This window comes from Palaemon carinicauda, chromosome 20 (assembly GCF_036898095.1).
Source record: "Palaemon carinicauda isolate YSFRI2023 chromosome 20, ASM3689809v2, whole genome shotgun sequence".
Taxonomy (NCBI): Eukaryota; Metazoa; Arthropoda; class Malacostraca; order Decapoda; family Palaemonidae; genus Palaemon; species Palaemon carinicauda.
The window spans coordinates 10009925-10019924 of NC_090744.1; positions in this window are offsets into that span (position 1 = coordinate 10009925).

Below are 10000 nucleotides of genomic sequence, written 5' to 3' on the forward strand. Positions count from 1 at the left end.
CTGGTTTTTTCTAACCGTGGCAATTCGGGTAAAACTAATCAAGTTAGAGGTAATTGCTTTTGGTGCAATAAGCCAGGGCATCGACAAGCTGAATGTAGAGCCAGGAGCCGTTACCTCCAAAAGAATCAAAATAAGAGTCAAAATAATGTTAATCAGCCTACGCCAATCTCACTAATTTCAAATAATTCTATTTCAGAGAGTAAGAATGGTAAAACTGTTGATCCCCAGGTTAGTAGTGAACCAGATGTAGGTAAAGTAAAACCTGTATTGGGTGAGTCCACTGGTAATTTATGACCATTTAACAAATATGTCTACCCCGGAAAATTGAAATCTGAAACCTCTACACTTTATGTTAAGTTCTTGAGGGACACAGGATCCGCTAGATCTTTGGTGTTGGCAGGGTCCTTGTCTAACTTAGTTCCCTATACTGGAGAATACGTGGTCCTGGGAGGATTTCCCGATACGGTGGTATCTGCTCCTTTAGTAAGGGTGGAGCTGTCCTTCCCAGGGTATCACAAGGTTACTGAGCTGGCAGTAGTTGAGAGCCTGCCGATACCAGGAATAGACGGAATCCTTGGGAATGATATGTTGAGTGCAGAGGGGCAGGAATTATTTCCTATTGTTTCGGTCACGGCTTGCCCTGTGGCAATAACTACTCGAGCCTCTGCTAAGCGTGCAGCGGAAGCTGATAATGATGATGACCTAAATTTAAGTAATTTAGAAGTAGAGGTAGCGAAGTCCGGGCTAGTAGAAGGTAGTAGTAGTAGCAGTAGTTCTAGTTTTGGAGTGTTTAAATTATTGAAATCCGATTGTGACCGTCTCTCTTTCATACAGGCTCAAAAAGATGAATTTTCATTTGAGTTAGGTAATACTGACGATTTGACCAGGCCCAGGTTTGTGGTTTTGAAAGGATTGTTGTATAGGGTCAGTCGTCCCCCAACTCATCAACTAAATGTGACTAATTGTTTAAGACAAATTGTGGTACCTACCAAGTTTAGGGAGGCTGTGTTAAGCCTTGCACATGAGGACTCCTTTTCTGGCCACTTAGGCTTAAGTAAAACTTTTTGTAGGTTGAGTAAATGTTTTTGGTGGCCAGGAATGAAGTCTTCGGTGAAGAAATTTGTAAGAACTTGTGAAGTGTGTCAGGTGATGGGTAAACCCAATCAACCTATTCCCAAGGCTCCTCTTAACCCAATTCCTTCAATTGGAGAACCCTTTGCAGAATTGGTAATTGATGTGGTAGGACCTCTGCCTAGGACGAAGTTAGGGTTTACGCATCTCCTGACCATAATGGATAGAGCATCACGTTTTCCTGAGGCCTTTCCAATGAAGAAAATAACCTCAAAAGCTGTGTTTGACAAATTAGTGGAGTTTTTCTCCAGGTATGGACTGCCTCGTAAATTCAGTCGGATTGCGGCTCGAATTTTACAAGCAGGGTATTTAAGAGTAAGTGTGCTGAACTGGCCATTCAGCACATTACCAGTGTACCCTACCATCCTGAGAGTCAGGGTGTGGTGGAAAGATTTCACCAGACCCTTAAGTGTATATTAAAAAAATATTGTTATGAGCAAGGAGAGGATTGGATAAAGGGCTTCCCTTTGCTCTCTTTGCCATAAGGAATTTTCCCAATTCTTCTACTGGCGTTGCTCCCTTTGAATTAATATTTGGGCACAAGGTTCGAGGACCTTTGGAAATCTTCCATGAATTGCTCGAAGTAAATCAGAGAGGAGAGCGTACGGTGGGAGAAGTTGTTAGTGAACTTAAGTCCAAGTTAGCCGTAGCTTGGAAGTATGCCAAAGATAATTTGTCTGCTTCCCAAGCTACAATGAAAACCAAATTTGATCAGAAGTGTAAGGTACGCTCATTTGAGTCCGGGGACTTAGTATTAGTTTTAAGCACAGATCCAGACAACTTCCTTGAACCCAGGTACAAGGGCCCCTGGAAGGTGTTGAGAAAGTTGTCAGAGGTCAATTATGAAGTTGAAGCCCCTGGAACTAGTCGTAAATGTAAAATTTTCCACATAAACAGGTTGAAATCTTACTCTTCTGATAGACGGGATCCGTTGGCCATTGTTTTTCAGCCAGTTATGAGTGTGGTTGCACCTGTTGAGGAAAACTTGGAAGATGTTTTGGACCAGGTGCCTTCAGATGCTCTAGGTAATAACTTGCAAAATTTAGGTGTATTAAAAGAAGGGTTAGAGCATCTGGAGGCACCTCAGAAACAAGATATACTAAACCTAATTATGGAATTTTCTGACTTGTTTCAGGACTCTCCAGGAAGGACGAGGTTGCTCCAGCATGATGTTGATGTTGGGGACGCTTCTCCGGTTAAGCAAAGCCCGTATCGCCTAAGTCCAGAGAAGCGTGCCATTGTTGAAGACGAAATTAAATACATGCTGGAGCACAATCTCATACAACCATCAGTAAGTCCATGGAGTTCCCCTATAGTCTTAGTGAAGAAGCCTGATGGTAAATATCGTATGTGTGTTGACTATAGGAGGGTAAACTCGGTTACTAAAATGATTCTTTTCCTCTTCCCCGTATTGAGGATTGTCTGGACCTGATAGGTCCTGCTAGGTTTATTACAAAATTGGATCTGTTAAAGGGATATTGGCAGGTCCCCCTATCTGGCCGTGCCCGTGAAATTTCAGCATTTGTGACGCCCTCAGGGCTTTACGAGTGCAAAGTAATGCCCTTTGGGATGAAGAACGCTGCCTGTACTTTCCAGCGTCTGATGAACAGGGTAATTTGTGGCCTGGAAGGTACAGAAATCTATATAGATGACTTGGTGGTACACAGCAACGACTGGCGGACCCACCTGGTAAGATTAAGAAAAGTTTTTGAGGCACTTAGGGCCGCCGGTCTTGTTGTGAATCTGGGTAAATGTAACTTTGGGAAAGCTAAGGTTAGTTATTTGGGTCACGAGATTGGCTTGGGTAAAGTTGCTCCTAAGCAAGCCAATCTCGAGGCCATAGTTGCTTTGAAGAGACCGTGTAATGTCAGAGAGGTTCGTAAGGTGCTGGGTATGTTGGGATATTACCGTAGGTTTGTCCGAAACTTCTCTGACCTTGCACAGCCTCTAACTAATTTATTGAAAAAAGGGCAGAAATTTAATTGGTCTTCTCGATGCGAAGAAGCATTTTTAAAACTTAAAATGTTACTCGTGTCTAATCCAATATTGGTTTCTCCCAATTTTCAGAAGCCATTCATCATAGCCGTGGATGCCAGTGACGTAGGAATTGGGGGAGTCCTCTTTCAAAGGAGTGATGATGGTGAAGTACGCCCCGTATCTTACTACAGCCGTAAGTTACTAGAGGCGGAAAGAAAGTACTCCACCATTGAGAAAGAGGCTCTGGCATTGGTGCGGACATTGGTACATTTTAAACCTTATGTAACTAACTTTTCATTCCCTATAGAAATTTGGACCGACCATAATCCGTTGGTATTCATTGAACGTATGAAGGGATCAAACCAGAGGATTCTGCGTTGGGCCCTTCAGCTACAAGAGTTCAATTTAATTATAAGACACATTAAAGGGGTGGATAATTGCATCCCGGATGCTCTCTCACGTGTCTGAATTTTGATCTCTCCCTTTGTTTTTTTTTTGGGGGGACCCTCTCGGTTCGCCTGGTTGCATGTGTTGAGGTTACATCCATGTTTCGAGGTATGTATATATTGAGCTCAGGTATAAGGTTTGTACTCTTGTAAATTGTTCCAGGACCTAGGTTAGTGTGGATAATTCTATATCATATTTTTTTTTCCTCTGTGTGCCTACTAAAATTTATTGTTGACAGGTATAGGATTGAATGTCTGTCCAAATGTTTGATGATGCATTTAAAACTTGCTATGTTCTTGTCCTTTTGCTTAGGTTTAAGATATTTTTACCTTGTGATTGGTTTATTACTGTAGACACTACGTTTAAGACTTTGTTTTGTTTTGGTTTAATATATTTTATCTTATCAGGGGTTTGTAGTAGCTTTAGTGTTTTCCCTGAATTTTCTTTATTTTTGTGGCCCTGCATTTTCTGATGTTTTGTCCAGCCTTGTGGCATATCATTAAAAGAAAAATTTTGCATTTAGTGAATGAAAATTATTTTTCTTGGGGGAGGAAGGTGTTATGTTAAAGTAGGTTATTTAATTGTTTATAAATAAATTCGGTCTTCGGCAGGAGTAAAAGTTAACTGCCCTTTTCATAAGAGTTCGGTGATAACCTTCGCTCCTCCTCGTCGTTAATTAGTGAATTGCCATTAACTCTTTTGTTTATTTTTCTTTCCGAGTGTTTGGTGTTTAGTGAGAGCCGTGGACGAGACTACTGCTGCCTGGAATGTTCAGTTCGGACCGTGCATTGATCACAGACGTATAGCCTAATTCAGCAGCCATTGTTAGACGCCTCTTTTATTCCCTCATAAGGAATTGTGCCTTTGGAGGATTATTTCGCTGGTGTCTTTGAGCCACCCGCGGTAAATTGTACACTTCTTTGGATCACGGACTACGTATGCAGGGGTTTTGTCACCTGCGATAGCCACCTCGCTTGTTACGTCCTGCAAGTGTATGTGTCACTTGCGACCTTCGCTTGACGTTGTTTTCCCCGCCTGAGGATTCTGCGGGAAGACGGTGCCGTCGTTCCGTCCCGGCACTGTTGGAGGAGCTATTGCCGTGATCCAAGAGCGTCATCACAGCTGTTATGCTGCTCGTCTGTGGACCAAGGGTCCGTGAGGAGGAACGTAGGGAGGCATTACCCAGGTAAAGTTACGATCTTTTCATTATCGTTATGGATATGCCCAGTCCGTTTTCCTGGTGTTAATGATACTCCCTCTGATGCTGACGAATGTTCGTCCCCTCTCTGTCGTCTGATCCATGTATGGATAAGTACTGTTGAGTTATTTCACAGATAGATAATACAGTGTTGGGTTTTTTTTACATGTATATATATATAAATTATGACTCTGCATAATTCTTTTGTGAAGATATCCAAGTGTTTATGCATTTAGTATGTGGCATGTGTATTTGTATGCCGCCTTGTGTTATGTTTCATTATTTGGTATTTGGTTTAGCTTTAAACGTTTGTGTGTAGGTAGGTAATTTTAAGGTTTTCTGCCTTTTCATTTCTCCTATCTTCCTTATTCCTATCTGTTTAGTAATAGGGTAATGGTTTGTTGATATTTGTGGGCCCGGCTTAATATATGAGCCATACTTTTGATCTGTTTAGTTTTTCTATGTTAGGGTTAAGATTTTTAGATATAGGTCAACCTTGTGTATTTAGAGGACTCCGTATATTAGTCCTCCAGGTCATTTTTGTTTAATCATTGTTGTTTGTCTTAGGAGCTTTTTGTTACTCCTGGTGCAAGGTTGAATTTATTTAAGTGTATTGTAATAAATATTGTTAGATTTTTCCAGTGTTTTTGTTCTGTCTTCCCTCAGTTCACCGTGTTACATAAATAATGTACTGCCTACGATTCCTTTAAAAAATCAAAGTTCAAAGAACCAGAACTACGGCCTACACAGGTCGTAACAAGTGGCGACCGTGACAGGATCGTACGCAGGTGTACTCGGTGTTTGGGGGAGCAGTTCAGCTCTGGAGGGATTTGACAGTATTTATTGTTGATATTTGATTTTTGGTTCAGTTGCTTTCCTTCCCCATAGGATATTATTTTCATTAAAATGAAGGACTTTACTTTTGACCCGTCGGAATTCTTGGGTTCGGCTGACTGTTTGAAATATTTAGGAGTTTTGACAAGGGCTTATTTGGTACAGTGTGCCCGGTGGTTGGAGATCCCTCATAAGTCCTCTGACACTCGGGCCAATTTGTTAAAACTGATTAAGGAAAAAGTGTCCCAAGATTTGGCTAAGGGTAATGAGGTAGCTAGCGGCCTAGCCAGTGATTTTGAGAGTAGCACTGATTTTGGGTCAGACCAAGAAGGATCCATAATCAATGATGTGAGCATAAATCCTGGTTTGTCCCTGTTCGCTGATTCCCCTGCAGTAAAGGTTATGTATGAAGGTCCGGCCAATTTTCCTACTCCGGCCAGGGCTGTTAAAAATTTTAATATTTCAACTAACCCCTTTTTAGCTGAGGAGGCTGTTCCCAACCATGTAACAGCTTCTGCTCATGTAACGGGGCAGGAGGAGTTCCATGTAATTTGTAAGAGAATTGAGTTATTGAAGATGCAGTTTGAGGAGAATGAGAGGGCCCGGCAACATGAGATTGAGTTGCTCAAGCTTAACCTTGAGTTGGCCAAGGTGCAAGGGTCCCCTAATCATGTTAGTTCCCCCAATAGCTCATCAGCATACAAATTTAATATTTCGGGTGCACTAAAGTTAATTCCAGTTTTTGATGAGGGGAGCGTACCAGAATTTTTTAAAGCTTTTGAGAGGGTTGCTACCCGGTTGTCTTGGCCCACAGAAATGTGGACGGTACTCATACAGTGTAGGTTGACGGGCAAGGCAATCCGGGTATATAATGCATTGGAAGAGGGCCTTGCCAGAGATTATGACAAAGTAAAGGCTTTGGTTCTCAGGGCCTATGATTTGGTCCCTGAGGCCTATCGCCAGAGATTCCGAACCACTGGCAAGCCCAATTCTATGTCTTATGTTGAGTACGCTCGTCTCAAGGAGGAGCAGTTTGACAATTGGCTGAAAAGTCGTCAAGTTGCTTCCTTCTCTTCCTTGAGGGAACTGATGGTACTGGAGGAGTTTAAGAAGGTGTGTAATAAAGAATTGAGGGTTCATCTGGAGGACACTAAAATTTTAACCTTGTCCAAGGCGGCTCAGGTAGCTGATGAGTTTGTCCTGACCCATCGGGCTGGGTCAGGTAACTTCTCATCCTCATACCCTAATAATAATAGTAATTTGTCTTCTAAGTCGTATAATCCCTTTAAAAACCAATCTAGTACCCCAAATAGTAGCATGAGTAATCATGTTGGTAGTGGCTTCAGAAAGGACTTGAGTGGTGGGCACACTCTGGTTTTTTCTAACCGTGGCAATTCGGGTAAAACTAATCAAGTTAGAGGTAATTGCTTTTGGTGCAATAAGCCAGGGCATCGACAAGCTGAATGTAGAGCCAGGAGCCGTTACCTCCAAAAGAATCAAAATAAGAGTCAAAATAATGTTAATCAGCCTACGCCAATCTCACTAATTTCAAATAATTCTATTTCAGAGAGTAAGAATGGTAAAACTGTTGATCCCCAGGTTAGTAGTGAACCAGATGTAGGTAAAGTAAAACCTGTATTGGGTGAGTCCACTGGTAATTTATGACCATTTAACAAATATGTCTACCCCGGAAAATTGAAATCTGAAACCTCTACACTTTATGTTAAGTTCTTGAGGGACACAGGATCCGCTAGATCTTTGGTGTTGGCAGGGTCCTTGTCTAACTTAGTTCCCTATACTGGAGAATACGTGGTCCTGGGAGGATTTCCCGATACGGTGGTATCTGCTCCTTTAGTAAGGGTGGAGCTGTCCTTCCCAGGGTATCACAAGGTTACTGAGCTGGCAGTAGTTGAGAGCCTGCCGATACCAGGAATAGACGGAATCCTTGGGAATGATATGTTGAGTGCAGAGGGGCAGGAATTATTTCCTATTGTTTCGGTCACGGCTTGCCCTGTGGCAATAACTACTCGAGCCTCTGCTAAGCGTGCAGCGGAAGCTGATAATGATGATGACCTAAATTTAAGTAATTTAGAAGTAGAGGTAGCGAAGTCCGGGCTAGTAGAAGGTAGTAGTAGTAGCAGTAGTTCTAGTTTTGGAGTGTTTAAATTATTGAAATCCGATTGTGACCGTCTCTCTTTCATACAGGCTCAAAAAGATGAATTTTCATTTGAGTTAGGTAATACTGACGATTTGACCAGGCCCAGGTTTGTGGTTTTGAAAGGATTGTTGTATAGGGTCAGTCGTCCCCCAACTCATCAACTAAATGTGACTAATTGTTTAAGACAAATTGTGGTACCTACCAAGTTTAGGGAGGCTGTGTTAAGCCTTGCACATGAGGACTCCTTTTCTGGCCACTTAGGCTTAAGTAAAACTTTTTGTAGGTTGAGTAAATGTTTTTGGTGGCCAGGAATGAAGTCTTCGGTGAAGAAATTTGTAAGAACTTGTGAAGTGTGTCAGGTGATGGGTAAACCCAATCAACCTATTCCCAAGGCTCCTCTTAACCCAATTCCTTCAATTGGAGAACCCTTTGCAGAATTGGTAATTGATGTGGTAGGACCTCTGCCTAGGACGAAGTTAGGGTTTACGCATCTCCTGACCATAATGGATAGAGCATCACGTTTTCCTGAGGCCTTTCCAATGAAGAAAATAACCTCAAAAGCTGTGTTTGACAAATTAGTGGAGTTTTTCTCCAGGTATGGACTGCCTCGTAAAATTCAGTCGGATTGCGGCTCGAATTTTACAAGCAGGGTATTTAAGAGTAAGTGTGCTGAACTGGCCATTCAGCACATTACCAGTGTACCCTACCATCCTGAGAGTCAGGGTGTGGTGGAAAGATTTCACCAGACCCTTAAGTGTATATTAAAAAAATATTGTTATGAGCAAGGAGAGGATTGGGATAAAGGGCTTCCCTTTGCTCTCTTTGCCATAAGGAATTTTCCCAATTCTTCTACTGGCGTTGCTCCCTTTGAATTAATATTTGGGCACAAGGTTCGAGGACCTTTGGAAATCTTCCATGAATTGCTCGAAGTAAATCAGAGAGGAGAGCGTACGGTGGGAGAAGTTGTTAGTGAACTTAAGTCCAAGTTAGCCGTAGCTTGGAAGTATGCCAAAGATAATTTGTCTGCTTCCCAAGCTACAATGAAAACCAAATTTGATCAGAAGTGTAAGGTACGCTCATTTGAGTCCGGGGACTTAGTATTAGTTTTAAGCACAGATCCAGACAACTTCCTTGAACCCAGGTACAAGGGCCCCTGGAAGGTGTTGAGAAAGTTGTCAGAGGTCAATTATGAAGTTGAAGCCCCTGGAACTAGTCGTAAATGTAAAATTTTCCACATAAACAGGTTGAAATCTTACTCTTCTGATAGACGGGATCCGTTGGCCATTGTTTTTCAGCCAGTTATGAGTGTGGTTGCACCTGTTGAGGAAAACTTGGAAGATGTTTTGGACCAGGTGCCTTCAGATGCTCTAGGTAATAACTTGCAAAATTTAGGTGTATTAAAAGAAGGGTTAGAGCATCTGGAGGCACCTCAGAAACAAGATATACTAAACCTAATTATGGAATTTTCTGACTTTTTTCAGGACTCTCCAGGAAGGACGAGGTTGCTCCAGCATGATGTTGATGTTGGGGACGCTTCTCCGGTTAAGCAAAGCCCGTATCGCCTAAGTCCAGAGAAGCGTGCCATTGTTGAAGACGAAATTAAATACATGCTGGAGCACAATCTCATACAACCATCAGTAAGTCCATGGAGTTCCCCTATAGTCTTAGTGAAGAAGCCTGATGGTAAATATCGTATGTGTGTTGACTATAGGAGGGTAAACTCGGTTACTAAAAATGATTCTTTTCCTCTTCCCCGTATTGAGGATTGTCTGGACCTGATAGGTCCTGCTAGGTTTATTACAAAATTGGATCTGTTAAAGGGATATTGGCAGGTCCCCCTATCTGGCCGTGCCCGTGAAATTTCAGCATTTGTGACGCCCTCAGGGCTTTACGAGTGCAAAGTAATGCCCTTTGGGATGAAGAACGCTGCCTGTACTTTCCAGCGTCTGATGAACAGGGTAATTTGTGGCCTGGAAGGTACAGAAATCTATATAGATGACTTGGTGGTACACAGCAATGACTGGCGGACCCACCTGGTAAGATTAAGAAAAGTTTTTGAGGCACTTAGGGCCGCCGGTCTTGTTGTGAATCTGGGTAAATGTAACTTTGGGAAAGCTAAGGTTAGTTATTTGGGTCACGAGATTGGCTTGGGTAAAGTTGCTCCTAAGCAAGCCAATCTCGAGGCCATAGTTGCTTTGAAGAGACCGTGTAATGTCAGAGAGGTTCGTAAGGTGCTGGGTATGTTGGGATATTAC